We start from the raw sequence: 15,733 nt of genomic DNA on the forward strand, positions 1-15,733 counted from the left end.
GCAAGGGAGATGAGTCAGCTTTTGAGATTTGATTAGTGTCTTCTCTCTGATAGTTCTTGATTCCACTTGGAGATTGATGATCTCTTACTCATCCCTGGTCGAATTCAGAGAGGCAAGTGTCACAGGAGAGGTTTCTGGAAGATTCCATGCTCCTCCACCTTGCGGATTGACCCTACCATTTGTCCCTTCTCTCCCATTGCACCCCATAGAAGGGTTTTTTGACATGCATCGCATCTACTGTGTGTATTCAGGTGGGATGCAACGCACTTTGCCTATGGAGCAGGTGAAATGGTCCAGTTTTGACCAGTTCTGAGTAGTTTTTCATGAAGAACTTCTGGGAGATGCTGTAATCAGTTGACCTTGTTCTTTTAGGGGTTGGAACAACACCTTTAGGGACTTAGGAACCCTTGGTTTATGGACATTTATGCTTGGGGTTGCAATGCCCAAAAATGTCTATAACACATATATTCATATACCAAGACAGTACATTCTCTTAAATAGAGTTGAGGAAAAAAAATTATTGGTTTATTTTGAGAATATGTAATTGAGTTGGAAACTTGCAGAAGCTTGGAGGCAATTGAGAGACTAGGGTTTTGAACAGGCAGCGATAGAAGCTAGCTGGTAAATATGGAGGGGCATCGAGGAGGGAGTGGAGCTCCCTCCTACAGTAACGTGGTTTCAAATAGAGGCAGAGAGACGAGTCTAAACAATCTCCGAAATTTAATGGAGGCTGAGCCAAAGACCATTGGTACCCAAAAGCTGAAAAGGAGCAAATCCCATGAAAAGGAAGGGACCCACAAGGAGGCTCGAAAGGAAACGAAATCTGAAGACAATAGTAAGAGAATGGAGAGTAGATCTGCAATGGGACCTTGCAAGTCCATGTCTAATATCAAGCCTTGGGTGGTCCTAATTGATCCTGCACTATAGGGGCACAGAGATCACATGGCAACCTATGCGGTCATATGTAAGTTTATAGGTATTTGTCCCATGGAGAAAGCGTTGTACACATGGATAAGAAACACCTGGAAACCAAAAGGAGAAATAAATATACATCTTGGGTCCAAAGGTTTTTTTTATAGTGGTTTTCACTAACTTGGAGGATAAACACAGAGTTTTTGAAGGACCCTACTTCTATGTTGCTACAGGCCTCTACATGCGACTTTGGATGATGAACTTTGTTCTGAAGCGAGAAACATTCACATCGGTCCCGGTATGGATTAGATTATACTCCTTACCTTTAGATTATTGGTTGGCAGAATCCTTAGAAGTTATAGGTAACAAATTAGTACATTTTATAAAGATATCAGAGGCAACTCTGTGAGGTAAATATACATTTCTTGCCCGCATATGTGTAGAAATGGACTTATCGGGAGCACTCCCGGATGAAGTCATCCTAGAAGTATATGATGAGGAAATGGTATAGGCGGTCGACTATGAAAACATTCCATTCAGATGCCGTAAATGTCATCAACATGGGCACCTCTTTAGAGACTACCCACTCAACAAAAGAAAGGACAACCTGAAAAACAACACATTAAAAGACACTGAAGGTTTCACCAAAGTGGGAGGCAAAGGGAAAGGGGGTGGAAAAAAGAACCAAAAGCAACCTAGCGAGAACAAGCTACCAAGTCACAATAGTTTCGAGATTTTAGAAGAAGAGGGGGGGGGGAATGGAATGAATAAGGAACCGAAGGACATTCATACAAAGAAAGAAAAAGAGGATAGCATGGAAATCATACAGGTATCCAATGAACTAAAGGAGGACCAACCAAGCACTATGGGACTTGGAAGGGACCAGGAGATGACCCCAAGCGAAGGAGGTACGAAGGACCAAGACCTACAGGAGATTCTCGAAAGGGAGAACCTTGAACTAGAAATATTTCTAGAGCAGGGAACTAACAAAGGGATTGACTCTCTGCCTCAAGAGGAGTTTGACAGAGTACAATAGCTATTCCTCTGAAGGTCTCAAACAAAGGTTGCAGGAGTCAAAAGGAACTACGATAGCTAGGAGAATAAAGGGGTCAAACCAATGGAGATTACATCAGGACACTCCACCAAAAACCTAGGCAAGAAAAGAGGAAGAAGGAGACAGAATGATCTCCTGTCAGAGTGTGGGAAACTCATGATTAATTCAGGTAAGATGAAATATCTCACCAGTTACTCTTTCACAAACACCTCATTATAAAGCTCACAACCTGCAACATTAGGGGACTAGGTGGTAAAAGAAAACAAAGAAATCTCAGTAACAGAATAAAAGAAGAAAAACTAGACATGGTGTTTATACAGGAAAAAAAATGCTCAGTAGACAATATTAGAGAAATACATAGCAAATGGCTTAACAAATATGAGCACCTAGAAGTCAAATCAAATAACACAGCATGGGGGATTTTCACTCTATGGAATCCTCAGAAATTTGAGATCTTAGATGCTGAGGCATCCAGAAACCACCTTCCAATCATTATACAACCTTTGGGGACAAAGATTGTTAGTTGATCACAAACGTCTATGTTCCTCAACTTCTAGAAGGCAAACTCAGGCTCCTCACTTCTCTGGAGTAGCTAAGAGAGAGACACTCAGTTATCCCTTGGATTATGGGAGGGGACTTTAACATGATCAGGTCTCTCACAAAGAAAAAAGGAGGGAGCAGAATGTTGGGACAAGACTCACTTGCCTTCCAGAACTTCTTAGACAACATGAGACAAGTGAATATGGACACAATAAATGACACCTTCACATGGAATAAAAAGAGAGGAGGAACTTCCTAGGTTGCCTCGAAATTAGACAAATTCATAATCTCGGAGGATTTCCTTCTCTCCAGTCACACCATGACAGATCTTATCCTTCCTTTCAGAGGCTCGGACCACTGGCCTGTCCAGTTGGAAGTTTCTTTTATTGGAACTCCAAGAAACAGACTTTTCAGGTTCGAAAATACCTGGCTCACTCACCCTGACTTCATCACTAATATTGGAAATTGGTGGCTGGAAGACATGCCCACCCAAGGCACAAAAATGTTCCTCCTGCAATAGAGACTCAAGCACATCAAACTAAGGCTCAAAGAATGGAATAGAAATGAGTTTGGAAACATTTTTGAAGCCAAAAGGGAAGTGGAAAGAAAATTACAGGAAACTAATCAAATTCTCATCACGGAAGGATTCACAAAGGAAAGGAAAATGCAAGTGGACTCTCTGCAACAAAAATGGGACAACAGATATCAGCAGGAAGAAATATTTTGGAGACATAAATCAAGGGTACAATGGATTAAAGAAGGGGAGAGAAATACTAGGTCCTTTTACATGTCTACCATGAAGCACAGTGCTCATAATAGGATCACAAAACTCATAGATCCTCAAGGGAAAGAGTTAAATACACACAAGGAAATGGAATCTGTTCTGGTACAATATTTTCAAAGCATAGCAAAGGAGACCATTGCAGACATATCTCAATTCATTAAGAGCTTCACTAAGCATATTCCAAAACTGGTTACCAGGGAAGATAATTATAATCTCAACAGGCCGGTAATGGAGGAAGAGATCAATGAGATAATCAAAGAGATGCACAACGAGAAAGCTCTAGGCCCAGATGGTTTTAATGTAGACTTCTTCAAAACATGTTGGGAAACAGTCAAACATGACATTCTTGATGTGGTGGACGACTCAAGAAAATCAAGAACAGTTCTTAGAGTGCTTAATGAATCCTTCATAGCATTAATCCCTAAATAGGAAAAGGCCATGACACCTGACAAATTTAGACCCATAGCTTTATGCAATGTGGTGTATAAAATAATTTCCAAAGTTATTGATAACAGACTCAAACCTCTACTTCCAACACTCGTGTTAGAGGAAAAGACTGGATATGTGGAAGGTAGACAAATTTTCAATAATATCATCCAAGCTCACGAAGTGGTTCATTCCCTCAAGACCAATAAGCAAGCAGATATGATAATAAAGCTGGACATAGCGAAAGCTTATGATAAACCAAGTTGGCCCTACATCAAGGAAATTCTAAAAGCTTATGGCTTTGACCACAACTAGATAAAGTTGGTCATGGCCCTGGTTACCACAACAAGTTTCTCAATCCTTCTCAACGACACTCCATCTAGAACCTTCAGACCATCAAGGGGCCTCAGGCAAGGAGATCCTCTTTCCCCATTTCTCTTCATTCTCATGATGGAAGGATTGGTCAAAACGATCAATTCAGCCAAGGAGAAAGGAAGAATCAAGGGACTAAAACTTACTGAGAATGGGGACACATTGACTCATCAACAATTTGTGGATGACACTATGTTGCAGGGCACACCCATAGTCAAGGAGGCGAAAGCCTTCAAACAAATCCTACATGATTTCGCAATGGTTGCTGGCACAGAGGAAGCCTCACAAAATCAAAAGTTTTCTTTTTCAATACGGATATTCTATTCAAAGAAATCTCTCCAAAATTCTTGGATTTCAAAGAGACCAGCTTCCCTCCAAATATATGGGAATGCCTCTCATTGAAAAACCTCTGAGTAAGGAAGTTTGGGAGTCAGTTACAAATAAATTGAAGGACAAAGTCAACAACTAGAGTGGCAGATCTTTGAATTTAGCAGAAACACTAATTCTTACAATGGTTGTACTACAAACCATTCCAATTTTCATGTTTTCTACCCTTCTTGTCCCAAAAGGAGTTTTACAGCAAATCGGGAATATTCAAAGAAACTTTCTTTGGCGTAAAGGGGAAAATAAAAAGAAATGGGCCTTGGTAGCATGGGACAAGCTCTGCAAACCTAAAACCTGGTGGTTTGGGTCTCCACCACCCAGACACCCTAAGTAAAGTTTTGAGGGCAAAACTTTGGTGGAGATGGCTAAACGAAATGAAAAACCCATGGGCTAAGCTTTGGAAACAAAAATATGCAATGGATTGGCAAGAAAAGGACCACATTCAGATGACAGGACACATCAGGGGTTCCCACATTTGGAAAAATTCTTGGGAGAACAAAGCCTTAGTTCAGAAACATAGTTTCTGGGAGATCAAAAATGGGAATCTAGCCTTGTTCTGGGAGGACAACTAGCAGCAGGAACATAACCTTTGCACAGAAGGTCTAGAAATCATCAAAAATGACATCATTAACAAAGGACTAAAAAGGGTAAGTGACTTTTGGGATTAGTCAAGAGACACGGGGAAATGGAGAATTTGGAAGGTACTAGATTACATTGAAGAGACCCCTTTGAAAGCCCAAGCTAAAGTTCTTGAAGAGATTCTGGAAAAGAGGCAAATTTTGACTTCAACCTCGAATGATCTACTAAGATGGGGGAGAAACAATGAGGGAATCTTCAACCTCAAAGAAGCTAAGAGAATTGTCATTGGACTTGACCATCCAAACCCTGACAAGACTTGGAAAGACCTTTGGAGCAACCCATACTGGATGATGATCAAACTGTTCATGTCGCTAGTTCAGCATAAAAAGATTCTGACCTGGGAAAATCTCAGAAAAAGAGGTTTTGTCGGTCCATCAAGATGCCAGTTATGTGGTTTGTAGGAGGATACCATGGATCACCTTCCCAACCTATGCTCATTTACCTCCTCCATATGGAATTGGGCACCCTCTATCTTCAACCAAATAATCAGGAACGAAAATGACATTACTGTATTTTTAAAGAATTGGAGGAAAGAATTCTCGGATAATGAGACAGTCAATTTAGCCTGCACTTTGATTCCAAGACTTTTGATCTGGGATGTTTGGAAATAATGTAACAACAGTATTTTCAAAGCTAAATCTGGTTCAAATCAAAGCATTATGGCTCAGATCCTGAAACAGCTCAAAGAAATAGTTAATGCCCTTTTGAAGAAACCTCCTGAGAAAACCCCTGGTCAAAGGGATGTTCACACTCTCAAACAATTGGGACTCCAGTCATATGTCCCTCCAGGCACAAAAAAGAAAGCAAGGCACACATCAGAAGGAAAGGCTTTCTAGCAACCCCCTCCCCATGGCTTCTTGAAATTCAACATAGATGGAGCCTCAAAAGGAAACCCTAGGGATGCTGGTCACAGAGGAGTCATAAGAGATGAAGAGGGCAATATCAAAGTCACCTTTTACAATCCTTTGGGGAGGGCAACTAACAATATGGCAGAACTCATGGCCATTGAGCAAGGCTTAGAAATCCTGATGGACTACAGTTTACATAACACAATCATAGAGGCAGACTCAGAATTAATGATTAATTCGGTGAAAAGGATAGGTACTTGCACAACACCAGACAAAGTTTCAAACCACTGGAGACTTATGCAAGTATATCACCAAATTCAATCTCACCTAAGAATACTTAGAACTCTAAGCTTTGTACACGTGCACAGAGATGCCAACAGAGTGGCGGACAAGCTAACTAATGAAGGGGTGATATGTACAAGAGTAAACAAGTGCTGCTTATGGGAGTTGGTTCATGCAGGGCGACTACACGAGGACTACAGCACTCTGGCTCGCACAGAAAGGGAGCATTATTAGCACATGAAGGGGAAATAGCCAGTAGAACACTGAGATGATGGATGTTAAGGGTGTAACTAATAGGCAGCCAGAGATTTGGTACATATGGGTCTTGCAGAGGAATGGTAGGCAGAGGAGAAAGAGCACAAAACCAACAGTTACCATGGTCATCGGACGTCGTCATTACCATAAGCGGTTTTTCAGAAAAGCTTCTGATGCCACAAATCGTGTAACACGTGGCTCATGGAAGAGAGAGAATACCGCCTTCATCAAGCGGGTATTCCTTGCTCTTCTCTCCATCTCGATATCCTTCATAGACACGGATCTTGTCGTGGCAGATCGATGGCTGAGGTTTGTCGTGCTTGTTGGTGGTACCGTGACAGTTTTGCTACAATTTCCATGGTTATCGAGCATCTGCATTACCACAAGTGGTTTTTCAAAAAACCTTTCAATGCCACTAACAGTGTAACACGTGGCTTTAGGAATAGAGAGAATGCCGCGTCCATCAGACGGGTATTCCTCGCGCATCTTTCTAGCTTGATATCCTTCATAGCCGCTGGATCTTGTGGCAGCAAATCTATGGCTGAGGTTTGTCGTGCTTGTTAGTGGGTACGGAATATCTCACTTCCATGTTATCGGGTGGAACAACTGCTTGATGGTTATCTACCTTGCATAACCGAAATATTTTCACCACGGTCTCTATTTCACCATTGGGTCCGCTCAATGACTTAGTTGGTTGTACGTTTTTGTGGGCCCTTAGCCGGGTTCTCGAGCAATTGGCTCACTTCCCCAACATAGGGTACTTGTTAACTCTTTGACATTCGGCTCCTTTGGGGGTACTGTATTTTATGTAACCAATTTTTTAACTACAAATGAATAGAAGGTCTGATTCTTGCTTGAGCAAAAAAAAAAAGAGAATAGGTAATTGAATTACTTTACTAATATTTATAGTTTATTTTGAATTCTACTAAGATTTTAGAATATTTTGAAAATAGGTAATTGAATTAGCTTGTCAATATTTCTAGTTTACTTTGAATTGTATCGGTGTATTATTTACCTCATTTTGGTTTTTAGATTTCGGAATATTTTGAGAATAGGTAATTGAGCTTATTAATGTTTATAGTTTATTTTGAATGGTACAAGTTTATTATTTACCTCAATTTGGTTTTTAGATTTTGGAATATTTTGAAAATTAACTTATGATATTTTAGAATATTCTCTAAATAAAAATAATTATTTAACAATTACATTTTATTTATTTATTTATTATTTGAAAAATATTTTAATATTTAATAATAATAAAAAATTCAATAAAAAAATTGAACTTATTCCAATTCATTCAATCCCAGTATATTTCAAATATTCTGATATCTAATTAAAAAAATGAGAGAAAAAAAAAATTTAACTTACCCTAATTCATCCAATCCCAATGTATTTCCTAAATGAAAAAGCTATTTCTTAAATTAAAATATCCAAATAAAATTTACTATTTACACCAGAACTGAACTTAACTCAATGACGGATTCTAAACAAAATTTGAAATCTGAAGTCCATTTTTTAATCTCAAGTTCGAATCGCAATCTTTACCGCATAATTTCTTAGTTTCAGTGTGGTTTGAAACCCATTCCAAATTCTCTAGCTAATTCACGATTTTTTAATCCCAAGGTCGAGTCGCAATCTTTACAACATAATTTCTTAGTTTCACTGTGGTTCGAAACCCATTCCAAATTTTCTAACTAATTCAATTTTCTGCAGGTAAACTTTTGATGGTGTGAAAGCTTGGTTGAAAATTTAATGTTTAAAGTTTATTTTGATTTGCTTTAAAATATTCTTATGGTTAGCCAGTGAATTCATAGGAAAAGTTATTAAGTGAAAGTTTGAATTTATGGGAAAAGTTACTAAGTGAAAGTTTTCATTTACGAGACAGTGGGGAGTTACTTTCACCCCTAGACATAAATTATCTCACTTGGGGAAACAAAATCAAAGAGAGCATGAGCAAAAGCAAAAGACTTGAGGCAACTATGGGAAAGAGAAAGAAATTAGTTCCTTGTAAGTAAAGCTGTCAAGGGAAACCAAGACAGTAGGGAATTCTTGAGTTGGTTGTAGCTAGTGGAATCTCAAAGCTAGACATGTGAGTCTCTTAGTACATGGGTTGGATGTATAATTATGATGCCGTGTTAAGGGAAGTTGTGTGTGACTAAGTGGACTGGATTGTATAGTTCTGAAGCTAGTTTTGATGCCTTGTCAAGGGAAGGCATGACGTTGTAGTAGAGAATTCTTGAAATGGTTGGAGCTAGTGGAATCCTGAAACTAGACATATGAGTCTATGAGTACGTGGAGCCAGTGAAATCCTGAAACTAGACATATGAGTCTATGAGTACGTAGGAGGCACTGACTCTATATGACTGTATAGTGTGCAATCCTGAAACTAGACATATGAGTCTATGAGTACGTGGGCCCAATTGACTCTATATGACTGTATTGTTCTGATGCCCTGTAACAGAGTTGGTTAGGTTGTCATTAACAACTCTTCTTGAAATGAATTTGGAACACTGAGAGAATTGGTAGAGAGGATCATTCTCTGGTTAGGTTGTTGTTAACAACTGTTCTAGACATGAAACTTGGAGAGTTGGTAGAGAGGACCATTCTCATTAATTGTGTGGAATGTGCTTTATTCAGATGTATTTCGTGGCAAGCCTTAAATGGAACAAATAAGTATTTAAACCCTTATTCGAGAAATATGAATGTAAATTTTGTCGTTGAGTAAATATGGCTCACTTGTATCATCTATTTTTAACAACAAACAACCACTCTCTGAAAGGGAATGCTATAGTTTTTATTCCTGTGCATGACTGTGTAAAATAATATGTTTCTAGGAGCCTATGAGAATGTTAGATATTTAATATTATTATTAAGTTAATTAGTACAAAATATATCATTAGAATAGAATATAATGAACCTATATTCATATAGTTACAAAACTGTTATTTCCAAATCATGAAATTCCTTGTGAATGGATTGTAAGCTTAATAAAGATTCTATAATGCAGAATAAACACTTAAAAAGAATCAAAAAGAAAACTTTAATGCCCAATAAACCATACCTCCAGCCATTGATGCTTCGCAACAAAAGAATTAAAATACACAAAGAATTAGATGTCTAGACTCCAAAGTTTGCAAATCAACAGTAAAACCTTAAGTATGACTGCAAGCTTCTCCTATTTTCTGATCATTATTTCGCACACAGTCACTTTGGAAGCTCTTTTTCTCAGTGTCTACAGCATCTCGAGAAACCTTGAGGCATACTTTCTGCTACGCTTCCTCTGCGATCCCTCAATCACTCAAATAAATCAATCAACACTCAAATGACCCATTGAACAATTAGATCAGAATGAACAGTAAGGGAGGGTGTGCTGTTTTCTATAGGAGCACGAAAATAACCAAAGGCACCAAGGTGAAATGAGAGGCATAAGAACAAATAGGTGACCCAAAATCTCTCATCCGTATGGCACTTCCAAGCTCTGCTCACTCTAACTTGATGGTGTAAAGTTGAAGGGGATTGATTTTATGAGCTTGGGGACCAAATAGAAGTATTTATAGCCAAGCTTCCATCAAGATTCTGTTGGCTATGTGTCAAGTGTTCCACAGATCATGGTAGAGAACTGTAGAGGGAGTAATGGATCACTCGAGGAGCTCCCAACAAGAAATTAATTTAACTGCAGTTGATTTTTGTAATTTAAGGAAATAACTGCAGTTGGTTTCCAGAAATCGGCGGTCGTTCGGAGAGAGAGCTTAACATTCTCCCACTTGGTCCATACTTCCAATCTTAATTTTTCATCTTAAAACCCATTGATAATCTGTATTAAGTAATAGATACATGAATCATAGCGATAAGTCCTCTAATGACGAGTATTATCTTCCATGTATTACTATGTATTTATTTCTATTAAAATTTATGTGGCAACAATTTCTTAATGAATAAACCTTATGTTTATTCTTGGTCCTACACAGATGAATTTTCTCAAATCAAATTAAGGTGCACATAAATATGAGAAAAACATCACAATAGTTAAGAATTTCATTAAAATAACATTGTCCATACAATGAGAAACTACATAACGGAACCAAGTCCCATATTCATTACATGATCCTTGAATTTAAACGGTGGCATGCCCTTAGTCAAAGGATCAACGATCATCAACTCAGTGCTGACATGCTCAATGACCACTTTATTTTCTTTAACACGTTCTCTTATAGCTAAATACTTAATGTCGATGTGTCTATTTCAACTCCCACTTTTGTTGTTTTTAGCCATAAAAACATCAGCTAAATTGTTGCAATACATTCTCAATGGCTTAGAGATAGAATCCATAATTCTAAGCCTAGAAATGAAACTCTTAATCCATACACCATGTAAGGTAGCCTCAAAACAGGAGAATAACTTGGCTTCCATAGTGGATGTGGCAATCAACGTGTACTTGGCACTCCTCCATGATACAGCTCCACCGGCCATCATAAAAATGTATCCTGATGTTGATTTGCATGAATCAACACATCCAACAAAGTCAGAATCTGAGTAGCCAATTACTTCCAAATTGTCCATCCGTCTATACATAAGCATGTAGTTTTTGGTTCCTTGAAGGTATCTCATTACTTTCTTTGCAACTCTCCATTGGTCTAGACCTGGATCACTTTGATATCATCCCAACATTCCTACAACAAATGCAATGTCAGGTCTTGTGCAAACCTGAGCATACATTAAGCTTCTGACAGTAGAAGCATATGGAATGTTCCTCATTTGTTCCCTTTCAAAGCTGTTCTTTGGGCATTGGTTCAAATTGAACCTATCACCCTTCACAATGGGAGCTACACTTGGTGAACAATCCTTCATCCGAAATCTATCTAAAAGTTTATTAATATAGGTTTCCTGAGACAAACCCAAGATGCCTCGAAATCTGTCTCTATGGATCTTAATGCCAATGAAATAAGATGCCTCACCCATATCCTTCATATCAAAATTTTTAGAGAGGAATTATTTCACCTCATGCAACAAACCGTTATCATTCGTTGCTAGCAAAATGTCATCCACATATAAAAAAAGAAAACAAATTTTACTCCCACTGACTCTCAAGTATATACATTGATCCTTAATGTTTTCTACAAAACCGAAAGAAGAAATTACATTATGGAATTTCAAATACCATTGGCGGGATTCTTGTTTTAAACCATATAATGATTTCTTGAGCTTGCAAAGCAATTGCTCACCATCACTAGAGGGGAATCCTTTAGGTTGTTTCATGTAAACCTCCTTCTCTAGATCTCCATTGAGAAATGTTGTTTCCACATCCATTTGTTGCAAATCCAAGTCAAAATGGGCCACTGATGCAATAATAACATGCAAGGAATCTTTCTTAGATACAAGAGATAAAGTCTCCGTGTAGTCAATTCCTTCTTTCTGAGTGAATCCCTTAGCAACAAGTCTTGCCTTGTATCTCTCAATGTTGCCCAATGAGTCTTTCTTTGTCTTAAAGACCCATTTACATCCAATGGATTTTGTACCATTAGGCAACTCAACAATATCCCAGACTTCTTTAATCTCTATAGAATTCATCTCTTCCTTCATGGCATCATACCATAATTCTCATTCTTTGCAACTCATGGCTTGTGAACAAGACTCGGGATCATTTTCGGCTCCAATGTTGTAGTAAGTTTCTTGCAGATACACAACATAATCATCAGGAATTGTTGATATCTTTGGTCTAGTAGGTCTTCTTAATGTTGTACCATCATCTTCCTGAGAAGTATGTGGTTCAACTCATTGTTCAAAAGTTCTTGGCCACTCTTGAACTACTTGATCTACTAGAATGTCGTCAACAGCTTGTGGAACTTCAACAATTGGTTTTTCAACACTAGTTTCTACTTGAGGGATGCTGTGAAAAATAACCAATCTATCACTTGAGGTGGACGGTTGAGATTCTGAATGATCCTTCTCAGAAACTATGTTCCTAGTTTGATCGCTCCCATTGATCAAGTCATTTTAAAGGAACTTTTCATTTCTTGATTCCACAATCATAGTGCTCTGAGACGAACAATAAAATCTGTAACCTTTAGACCTTTCAGCATATCCAATGAAACACCCACTAATGGTCCTTGGGTCCAACTCCTTCTCTTGTGGATTATATATTCTTACTTTAGACGGGCATCCTCAAAAGCGCATATGTCGCAAAACTTGGTTTCCAACCTTTCCATAATTCAAATGGCATTTTAGGAACAACCTTGGTTGGAACTTAGTTTAATATATACACTGCCATCTTAAGTGCTTCAGTCGACAAGGATTAGGAAGATTGGAGCTGCTAACCATACTCTGCACCATGTCCAATAATTTTCGGTTTCTTCTTTCTGCTACACCATTCTGGTCGGGTGAACCAAGCATGGTCTATTGGGCAACAATCCCATTCTCTTGAAGAAATTTTGCAAATGGTCTAGGTGCTTGTCCATCTTCTATGTATCTACCATAATATTGTCCACCTCTATCTGATCTCACGATCTTAATTTGCTTGCCGCATTATTTCTCTACTTCAGCCTTAAAGATCTTAAAGGCATCTAATGCTTCGTTCTTTTTATGAAGCATGTAGAGATACATATATTGTGAGTAATCATCTATAAAAGAGCTGAAGTATCTTTGATCATGTGAGTCCATGTCTGGACTACATATATCAGTATGTATGATCTCTAATATGTCCGAACTCCTATTGGCACCTTTCTTTAACTTTTTGATCTGCTTTCCCTTTATGCATTCCACACAAGTCTCAAAATTAGTAAAATCCAGAGTATTAAGTACCCCTTCATTTACTAATATTTTAATTCTTTCTATGGAGATATGACCTAATCTCTAGTGCCATAATTTAGAGGAATCTTCATTAATAACACATATTTTAGTGCCAGTGTGAACATGCATTGAATCATAAGTGAAATTGTCTTGTAAATTAATGCAGTAAATACCATTAGACAAAATACCATTCCCAAAATAATCAGATTTATAAAACAAAATGAAGGATGTTTATGAAAAGTTAAAGGAATATCCAAAAGGTACAAGCCTTGAAACTGAAATCAAGTTTCTAGAAAAACTTGGAACATAGAAGGTATTTTCTAATTCTAAAACAAAGCCACTACTTAAAGTTAAATAGCATGTTCCTATAGCTTCCACATGCGAGCCCACCTTGTTTCCTGATAAGATGCTTTGCTCACTTCCCACTGGCTTCCTTAGGTTTTGCAAACCCTGTAAGGAATTCGAAATGTGAATTATTGATCTAGAATCAATCCACCAGGTGTTAATATTGACATTAACCATATTAGATTTATAACAAACAAATGAGATTGGATTACCTTTGTCCACAAGCCATTTCTGAAATTTGGCGCATTCCTTCTTCATGTGTCCCTTCCTTTTATAGAAGAAACACTTGGAATCCTTCTCGATATCAGCTTGGGGAGGTACTTTACCTTTCCCTTTCTTATTGGCTTGATATTTTTTGTTTCCGCGTGTTGCCAGCATTGCACTTTCTCCCAGTTCCGTCACCAGTCTCTCTTCCTCTTAAACACACATGGTCATGAGTTCATTAATTGACCATTTATCCTTATGTGTGTTGTATGAGATTTTGAAGGGTCCGTATTGGTGTGGAAGGGTGTTCAGGATGTAGTGCACCAGGAAGGACTCCGATATTTCAACCTCGAGTTTCTTCAATTGAGCCACAATGTCCCTCATTTGCATGATGTGCTCACATACACCTTTCACACCAGTGAGCCTTAGGGATGAGAACTTCATGATTAGGGTGCTTGCTAGTGCCTTGTCTAAAGTGACGAATTGATCATCAATGGCTTTCAGCAAGTCTCGGACCTTTTCATGCTGATCAACGGAACCACAAATACTAGTTGAAATTTTAGTCTTAATGAACATCATGCTTAGGCGATTAGATCATTCCCATCGTTCATAAAGCATGATGTCCGTTGCAATGCTAGTATTAGTGAGTGCTGGTGGTTAATCTTTCCTAATAGCATAGTCTATGTCCATCCACCCTAAATGAAGGAGAATTCTCTCCTTCCAAACCTTATAGTTATCTCCCTTAAGTTCAGGGATATCAAAACGAATTTCAGAGAAATTTGCAGGTTGTACAACTGCATAAAATTAAAGATTACATGCTTATGTTAAAATTGAGGCCTAGAAATAAAATTTCATGCTTTACCAATGTAAATCATGTTTAAAATTGAATCTAATGACATAAAAATTGCCCGTGGGCTAAATTTTCAATTGAAGCAGATTCAATTATTCTTTATGATAGAATTTATCAAATTATTCACTTAATTAATAATTCTAAAGGGTATATTATGATTATAATTTTATATAAATTCTATCTTAGATTTGAACTTTTATGATAAAAATATTAATTCATAATTCTTGTGGGTAAGTTATGAATATTTTATCCTAATTAATTATATAAATATAATCAAAATTCCTGTGGGATAAAATTTATTAGATTTAGTATAATTAATTACAATTAATGTCTAAATATTCTTTATGTGATCCTAATCAATCATAATATATAATATTATTTAATTAGAAATGTTGTGGCTATTCTCTAATCAATTAAAAATTATATAGATCACTCAGAAACTATTTATTTTATGCATAAAAATTAACTTGATATGAGAATAATTATAAATTGCATAATAAAACTATAATATTCATGCATAACATTCAACGATGGGTCTTGTATACTGATTCAAATTAGCATGTTTTAATTAGAGCAAAAATAATCAATTCATGCAAATTAAATATGAGCATAATTAATAAATTTGCACTTCAACACAACAGCGAACATACTCAATGCCTAATGTTTAGATTTAAAATTTCATAATTGACACAAACCTGTTGTTAATAGTTAATACATCATAAGCAGTATAAATAAACCTGATTAGCTCAAAGGCAAAGCTTTGCGGTTATGTATGGCAATGTACCAATATATAATATTCTATTCAAGCGGTGTTTCCAATTGTAAACTAATTGTAACCTTTTTATTTATGATGAGGAGATCCATATACGTATTAGAATTAGACAGTCACATTAGCACAGCAGCTTAGGTGCTCCACAATAGCCACAGATAAGTATTGAGGCCTAACACCAGTGTCTAGAGAGTATGTTAATTTTATCCAGACATTTGAATAATGACACTGACGACTGTAGGATAAAATATATTCTAGTGGCCTCGAAAAAATTACCAAAATT

This window comes from Pinus tabuliformis, chromosome 1_1 (genome assembly GCF_031772625.1).
Source record: "Pinus tabuliformis cultivar Carrire ecotype Pingquan chromosome 1_1, CPIR1, whole genome shotgun sequence".
NCBI lineage: Eukaryota > Viridiplantae > Streptophyta > Pinopsida > Pinales > Pinaceae > Pinus > Pinus tabuliformis.